We start from the raw sequence: 8,660 nt of genomic DNA, 5'->3' as shown, positions 1-8,660 counted from the left end.
TGAGCCAAAGGCAGACGCTTAATGACTGAGCCACCCAGGCGCCCCAAGAGATTCTTAATCATAGGAAACAAACTGAGGGTTGCTGGATTAGAGGTTGGTGGGGGGAAGGGGTAACTGGGTGATGGGCATTAAGGAGGGCATGTGATATAATGAGCACTGGGTGCTATATGCAACTGATGAGTCATTAAACTCTACCTCTGCAGCTAGTAATACACTATATGTTAATTAATTGATTTTGAATAAAATTTAAAAAAAGACATAATGACTAAATGTACTATGGTATCCTGGCTGGGATAGTGAAACAGAAAAAAATATTAAGTAAAAACTAAGGAAATCTGAATAAACTATGTTCTTTATTTAATAATATATCAGTATCAGTTCATTCACTATGACAAGTGTGTCATACTAATGTAAGCTATTAATACAGGAAACTGGAGATGGGGTATATGGGAACTCTCTTTATTACCTTTGTAATTTTTCTGTAAATTTAATACCATTATAAAATAAAAAGATTTAAAAATAAGTATTGGGGCTTCTTTAGAATGTTATAATAACAACAACGATAATAATTTTATTAGTATAATACATATGGGAGACTTTAAAGAAAACAAAAAACCACTCTGAAAGGAAACATCTAAAAAAATCACTCACTCATATTACCTCTCACTGAACATGAGCTCGTGAAAACAAACTTTAATCAGTAAATCTATAATCAGTCTATTCAATCAGTAAGAGCTAATGATTAGTCAATAATCTTTAGCTAATAGAACAATTAAACACTGTAAAAATCTATGTACAATATGGATGCGATAAAAATAATATAAGCAAAAGTGGATTCGGCAAAGTTTGACAAGGCTAGAAAAAATTTTAATGAAATCAGTAGGGTATTTAAAATCTTCCCATGTGGGGCCCCTCACTGACCCAGCCCAAGGCTATGGTGAGCCAGGTTATCAAGTGCAAGGCTGCAGTGGCCTGGGAGGCAGGAAAACCTCTCTCTATAGAGGAGGTAGGGGCGGCATCCCCAAAGGCTCATGAAATTCGAATTAAGATTATTGCCACTGCAGTTTGCCACACCAATGCCTATACCCTGAGTGGGGCTGATCCTGAAGGGAGTTGTCCAGTGATCCTGGGACATGAAGGTGCTGGAATTGTGGAAAGTGCTGGGGAAGGAGTTACTAAGCTGAAGGCAAGTGATACTGTCATCAGTGTAGAGAACGCAAATTTTGTCTAAACCCTAAAACAAACCTTTGCTAGAAGATAAGAGTTATTCAGGGGAAAGGATTAATGCCAGGTGGTACTGGCAGATTTACTTGCAAAGGAAAGACAATTTTACATTACATGGGAACCAGCACATTTTCTGCATAGACAGTTGTGCCTGATATCTCTGTTGCTAAAATTGATCCTTTAGCACCTTTGGGTAAAGTCTGCCTTCTGGGTTGTGGCATTTCAACTGGTCATGGTGCTGCTGTAAATGCTGCCAAGGTGGAGCCTGGTTCTGATGTGGGAACCAAAGGCAGAAGAAAAATTATTAAATTTCCTTACTACCTGCAGCCCATTGACAAGTCATTGAAACAGGCAGAGTGATGACTGCCTCCCCCCCACCCCCCCCCCAGGATCCTGTAAGTCTACTTTAAGGTATAAGAATTCCTCTGGAAACTTCCTTTATCTCTAAACCCTCCAAGATACGTGTTGGCAATCACACCCCAAGCACATGGCCCACCGATATACATCTGAAGGGTCTCATGACTAAGGTTTTATTAGACAGTAATAAATGACACTTTCCCAACAATAGCCAGTCCCCTCAAGGTCCTGGAAACCTTGCTTCCAAAATTCCTTAGAGACTTAACGCTATCCCTAACTCCCTCCCAACTTGAAAGTATATAATGGGCCACTCCTCATGACCCCATTGCAGCTCTTTCTGCCCACGGATCCTGTCCCCGTGCTTTAATAAGACCACCTTTTTGCAGCAAAGATGTCTCAAGAATTCTTTCTTGGACGTTGGCTTTGAACCCTAGTAACGTCTTTCCTACATCAGCTCTACTTGTACCATGTTTGGCCTAGGAGGAGTTGGATTGGCGGCTATCATGGGCTACAAGGTGGCTGGTGCATCCCAGATCACTGGTGTGGACATCAATAAAGATAAATTCACAAGGGCCAAGGAGTTTGGAGTCTCTGAATGTATTAACCCCCAGGATTTCAGTAAACCCATCCAGGAAGGTACAATTCATAACTCTCTAATCAAGGACCAGGCTGATACAGTCATAAATCTGTTCCCTGAACTCTCCTTCACATGAATAATTGCCAGCTCATTAAGGAACATTCTGGCATAATAAAAGTCATTTCTGAAAAAAAAAAAATCTCCCCAATGGATAACACAAAAGCCAAATAGTTTTACAGGAGAGAAATAATAAACTTTTGAAAAAAAGATCATTATAATTCATGAAAACACTTCTAGATGGTATGGATAAAAGGAATAGTTGTCATTTCTTTCACTAAAATAGAATTAATTACCTTGGTGCCTAAATTAGATGAGAATATGTTAAGAAAGGAAAAAGAAAAGTCAAACTCATTTATGAAAATTGTTGCAAAATCCTAAAATAGTGCTAAACCAAATCAGTGTATAAAACTCATATAGGTAATCAAATTGAGTTTATTTCACAATTGTGGTAATAGTTTTCCTTTGAAAGAAAAATCATTAAATGTAATTTACTATAAACAATAGTCTAAAGAAATAGAACAGGATTGCATCAAGGTAGAAAGCCCATTTGCTATAATTCAAAACCTTTTCATGATAAAAACAATCTTTAGCATACATATGAGAAGACTTACATAAACATCATTCTTAATTTGGAGACATTAATAGTCTTTTAGAAATCCATGAAAGCAAACAATCACTAATATCACTTCTTTTCAATGTCATTGTAGACATTTTTCAGCACATTTAAGACCACCGTGGGAAATTAAAGAGATAAGGACTTAAACATTTTTTTTTTCTGATGATATGTTCATCTATATTATGGGGAGGAAGACATTTCTCTGATGTATGGTCATTTTGGTTGAACTTAGAATCAAACTGGCTTGAGACAGACTAACAGGAGAAAATCAAATTTAATAGGTATATGTATGGGGAATCCACAGACAAAAAAATTCTAAGGACAATGAGGCAACATGAAACTTATATGAGTAAAGGAGAGGGGGAGGGCCTAGGATACAAAAGGGAGAAAACTCATTAGCAAGAAAGTAAAAGGAGATGTTTGAAAAAACAAGGTTACTCTATTATGCAGATAAGTTCCTTAGGTAAAGGGGAGTCTGTTAATAGCTCTCTTCTTGATACAGGCTCTCTTTTCCAGTGTAAATTTAGGCAGTTGAGGAGGAGAGAGATCTGTTCCTGTATCTGCTGGGTTTTTACTTTTACTTTTTTTTTTTTTTAATTTAAGTAAGTTCTATGTTCAACATGGGGCTTGAACTCATTATCTTAAGATCAAGAGTCACAGGGGTTTTGATTACTTTTAACTCAAAATAATCTCTATGCCAAAGTGGCCCATCTTGGGGCAGCCTGGTCTGGGCCCCTACAGCATAGAAAATTAAAAAAATAGTTTAATGATCAGTTAATAGAAATAATATTAATATAACTGAATGTAGCATTAACTTGCAAAAACTACTACATTAAACATCACTAATAAACAAAAAAATTAATCTTTAAAAATATATCATTAACAATGACAATAGAAAGTAAGGTGTTTATGAGTAAATCTAACAGAAATAGAGAAGATATACATGGAACTTACATAACTCCTATAATATTTTTTTTAAAACCCTAAATTTTGATAGAACTACTGGATCTTATAAAGATGTCAATTAATCCTAAAATGTTTCAGAGAGTCAATTTAATTCCAATTAATATCCTAGGTTTTATTGTATGAACTACAAAATAGGATTCTAAATATTCATAAATTGCAAAAGCCAATAGTCTTATTGCTATTGCAGAATAAAAGGTGGGGGGTCTTGTCCTACTGATGTTAAGACCTTGTTTAAAGCTATGTTAAGTAAGACAAAATGATAGAAGAACATAGACAAAGCAGACAAACTGAAAAAGAGAAAAGATACAGACAAGGAAAAGTTATGTGCACAGATGAAAAAAGTATATGAGGTAGCATTGCAGATAAAGTAGAAAATGACATACCATTAAGTAATTAGTGCTGAAAAGTTGTTTTAACAATATAAAAATATAAAATTTGATCTTTACCATATGCAGAAGAATTAGGAACTTAAACACAGACCCCTGGTGTGTGTATAAGAAATAAACATATGAGGGGCACCTGGATGGCTCAATCAGTTGAGTGTCTGACTCATGATTTTGGCTCAGGTCATGATCTCAGGATCGTGAGATCGAGCACTACATTGGGCTCCACGCTGGGCAGGGGGCCTGCTTAAGATTCTCTCTCTCTCCCTCGCCCTCTGACCCTCCCTCCCCCGCTCACACTCTCAATCTCTATCAAAAAAAAAAAAAGAGAGAGAGAGAGAGAAGTAAATATATGAGAGTTGATACCAATTCATAAGATTGGCTCAGGATACATTTTATTTATATTCATTTATTCAGAATATTGGAAAAATACAAAGTAAGATAATAAAAGAATATGTAAAAAAAAGAATATGTAAAATTTTAAGAAATGTAAAGTTATCAAACTCAAAATTCCTAAAGCTACAGTCAGGAAAGAAGGCAAACTATATGTGGTCATATGTTTCAAGGTTAGACAATAAACAAGTTTGCTCAACATACTTCTTTTAGTGACTACTATTTGCTAGGTGTTTTTCTAGGCCTTGGGAACGCTGAAGTAAACAATCCCAAAAAAATTTCTTGCCCTTGTGGAGTTTACATGTTAGAGTAGGTGATGGAAAATGCACAAATAAATATGAAGCAAGTTCAAGAATAAACAAGACAAGTGAATATAAAGTAAGTTGAAGAAAAGAAGAATAATGTTATATCCTGACATTCTCATATCAATATTCTTTTCAGGTAATCAGCATTTTCTATCGACTATTATACATAAAATTAGATCTATATTTAAGAAATGTAAGCTGATATTTTCTTACAATCACAGTTTTACAGTTGGTTTATGAAAGGAAATGAATGGATGCTCAAATGTGGGCTTTTTAGGAGGAAATCTAAGTCACATTTGTCTGAAGTGTCATTTTTATGTTAGTAACATAAAATTTAATCAAATTGTGTGTCTCTTAAATAAAGATCAAGAAAAAGAAGTAGGAAATAGGGTATATACAGCATCTAATTAGTCTACTCATTTCATTTCATTCAAATAGGAACTTTTAACCCTGTGAGGAAGTTACAAAAACATACTTACAAGTTCAGTTTCTTGAAATAAATATCATGAGAAGCTAGGCATGGAAGCTCTGGTGTTATATATAAAGCAAATCTTAAACAAACTGACAGAGTGAAGAAAGGATTCTTTTTTTTTTTTTAAGATTTTATTTATTTATTTGACAGAGAGAGAGAGAGCAAGAAAGCACAAGCAGGGGGAGCAGCAGAGGGAGAGGGAGAAGCATACTCCCTGCTGAGCAGGGAGCCCAATGCGGGGCTCAATCCCAGGACCCTGAGATCATTACCTGAGCCAAAGGCAGACACTTAACCAACTGAGTCAGCCAGGCACCCCTGAAGAAAGAATTCTTAAAGAGGCATATTCTAAAGTGAGTCCAGGATAGTGAATTAAAAAAAAAAAAATTAAAAAGGAGGGGAAGAGTTAAAAAAAAAAAACTTAACTTGTATAAAGAAATAATATATAAACAGACATTCTAATTTCTTCCGTGCTGCTGAGCACACACTCTGCGTCTGTCGTGTTGGTACATCTATTGAGGATTTGCTGAACATTAGTGATGCTTTGGTGATACATAAAATTACAAAAGGACGTGATACAATTTTCAGAAAACATACTTTCTGATACATGAAATAAAACCAACAAAAATTTATGCAGAAATAATTCGGCTACAAAAATATATGCATGGGCTTCACATGGGCATATATATCCAACCTCTTAAAACAATTGGGGAGGGGCGCCTGGGTGGCTCAGTTGGTTAAGCGACTGCCTTCGGCTCAGGTCATGATCCTGGAGTCCCGGGATCGAGTCCCGCATCGGGCTCCCTGCTCGGCAGGGAGTCTGCTTCTCCCTCTGACCCTCTCACCTCTCATGTTCACTCTCTCTCTCATTCTCTCTCTCAAATAAATAAATAAAATCTTTAAAAAAAAAAAAAAAACTATTGGGGAAACTTACTATTCTTTGCAAACAGCCTGGGTTCAAGTCACTTAAAAACACCCACCACCACTTCAACAAACTGTTTAGAAATTACTTTTGTTAAATGAAAATAACCACCCACCAAGACCTAATCAACTGGCCTTCTTGGCCAGTAAGCTACACGTTTATGGGCTTACATGGCCTGAGTGTGTATTAAGCTCTTCCTGTGTACCCTAAAGGGAGGAGGTATTGAGGCCACAGTGCAACTTTGTGGTGAGAAAAAGTTCTCTGGGACAGGATGCTCACTTGAAGCTGTGACATAGAGCCTGGATGTGGTCAGAGGTATATTGTGTGCAGTTGCCCAGAAAGGCAAGTAAAAGGTCTGTGGTTAGGACCCAGTGGAACTTTTGCAGTCTTAACATTTCTGTAAATATGTTTGAATTGATAGGAAACATGTCCGAAAGACAACTTCTAAAATTCACAAGAGCAAGAAAGTAAATAAAGAAGACAGAGAAATAGATTTGAGTCTGGATGTGGATGGACATATTGAAGCAAAAAGTCTGCCCTATAGAGAACAAACTGATGGTTACCAGAGGGGAGGTGGGTGGAGTGATGGATGAAATAGGTGAAGGGGATTAAGAGCACACTCTTCATGATGAGCACTGAGTAATATACAGAATTGTTGAATCACTATATTGTACACTTGAAACTAATATAACACTGTATGTTAAAAGTACTGGGATTTTTTTTAAAGTAAGAAATCTGCAAACATACTTATTCAGAAACTAAATAATTATGCAGAACATTCAGCTAGGGATTGTGTAGTGGGCAAAGCAAATATAATGTCATAATAATGTCAACTAGTACATTTTAATAGGATGAGTACAAGGCAGAGATTCATAAATCTTGAATGTATGCTTTTGGGAGGGGAGGGAGAACAGGTCCCTATCTTGGTAACTAACTAATGTTGTTTGGCACAGTTTCTTGAGCTCTTAATGGATAAATAATTTCTTGGCCCCATCTCAGATAAAACTTTCTGTAATTAAAAATAAGCAATTCTAGGGGCGCCTGGGTGGCTCAGTCGTTAAGCATCTGCCTTCGGCTCAGGTTGTGATCCCAAGGTCCTGGGATCGAGCCCCACATTGGGCTCCCTGCTCCGCGGGAAGCCTGTTTCTCCCTCTCCCACTCCCCCTGCTTGTGTTCCTGCTCTCGCTGTGTCTCTCTCTGTCAAATAAATAAATAAAATCTTTTTAAAAAAATAAGCAATTCTACTGAGATGTAATTTTATTCACAAACAAATATTTTCATTATGTTAACTTCTTATCCCATGCTAGGAGACTTAATTTTTTTATTTGTTTATTATCAATTTATATGACATAATGGGACAGAAAAGATTTTTTCCCTGTGCTATTACTTAGAATTTGTGAATAAACAGCTATATAAATAGCAACTCTTTTCAAAGTTGTTCTCAAGTAAATCACAAGCATGATTTACAAGTCAGATGATTTCAAAGTTCTATTAGCATCTTACTTATTTTTCTTTGATTGGTTGCCATTTAACCTTACATTTCCTGCCACAGTGGTAATCTCCACATTTATGAAAAAAATAAAAAGAATAAGATGCCATTTATAACTTCTGCATCTTGCATCTAAATGGATTTTGTGTTTATTTCAGTACTCTAAAGGTCAAAGACTCTTAGAATTTTGTAGATGTCATAAAATTTTGACATTACTTATCCCAAGTGCCTAAGGAAATAGACTTATGAATAAAATAACACAGAAGAAAGACAGTAAAATAAAGGGAGCTATATGAAATTCATTATTATTGGTTTATTAGGTGAGATTATGAATAGCTGGAGATCAGGATAGAGCCTGGAACAGTCTGGAATGACAAGAAGCAAGTGTGAGAAGGAAGATTCATAATTTAAGCTATGTTTTTTGAATAGTAACGTGTAGTAATAAAAATCCTTTGAGGAGTTTTAAGCAAGGACTGACAAGGTCAGATTTCTATGCTTTGGGTAGACAATTTGACTTCTCAGAGGACAATGGATTTGATAATGGGAATAAAGAACAAACAAGAACAGCAGTTATGGGCCACAAACTGTGGAAGTAAATAGGTTTTTTACCTAAAATTGTCATGTTAGGAATGGTGAGTATGACACTAGTTAGTGGACTAAACTGACATGGTGACACTGGGTGACATTAAATCCAACAATTGGTGAAGACAAGAGTGGAGAGAGAAAAAGTATAGGAATGATGTATATGTGTCTAGATTTTGCCAAATAAAATGATTGTGCCACTAATCTCATACTAGACTAACCAGTTTAAGGAAGGGGATGATGATGGCCTAACTTATGGACATAAAGTGTATGTCCAATAGTGATGAGATAGGAGAAAAAGACCAAGAAAATGTGTT

The 8,660-nt window shown here is 36.1% G+C and overlaps 1 pseudogene; it reads left to right on the top strand.

Moving 5' to 3' along the window:
• Nucleotides 1-925: 925 nt before the first annotated feature.
• On the top strand, nt 926-2,294 carry LOC118025435 (annotated as a pseudogene).
• Nucleotides 2,295-8,660: the final 6,366 nt, after the last annotated feature.

The sequence above is a fragment of the Mirounga leonina genome, unplaced genomic scaffold (assembly GCF_011800145.1).
Source record: "Mirounga leonina isolate KUSES-001 unplaced genomic scaffold, KU_Mleo_1.0 Mir_201, whole genome shotgun sequence".
Taxonomy (NCBI): Eukaryota; Metazoa; Chordata; class Mammalia; order Carnivora; family Phocidae; genus Mirounga; species Mirounga leonina.
Note: the sequence above shows the minus strand (reverse complement) of the source record. Positions and strands in the feature narration are given on the sequence as shown.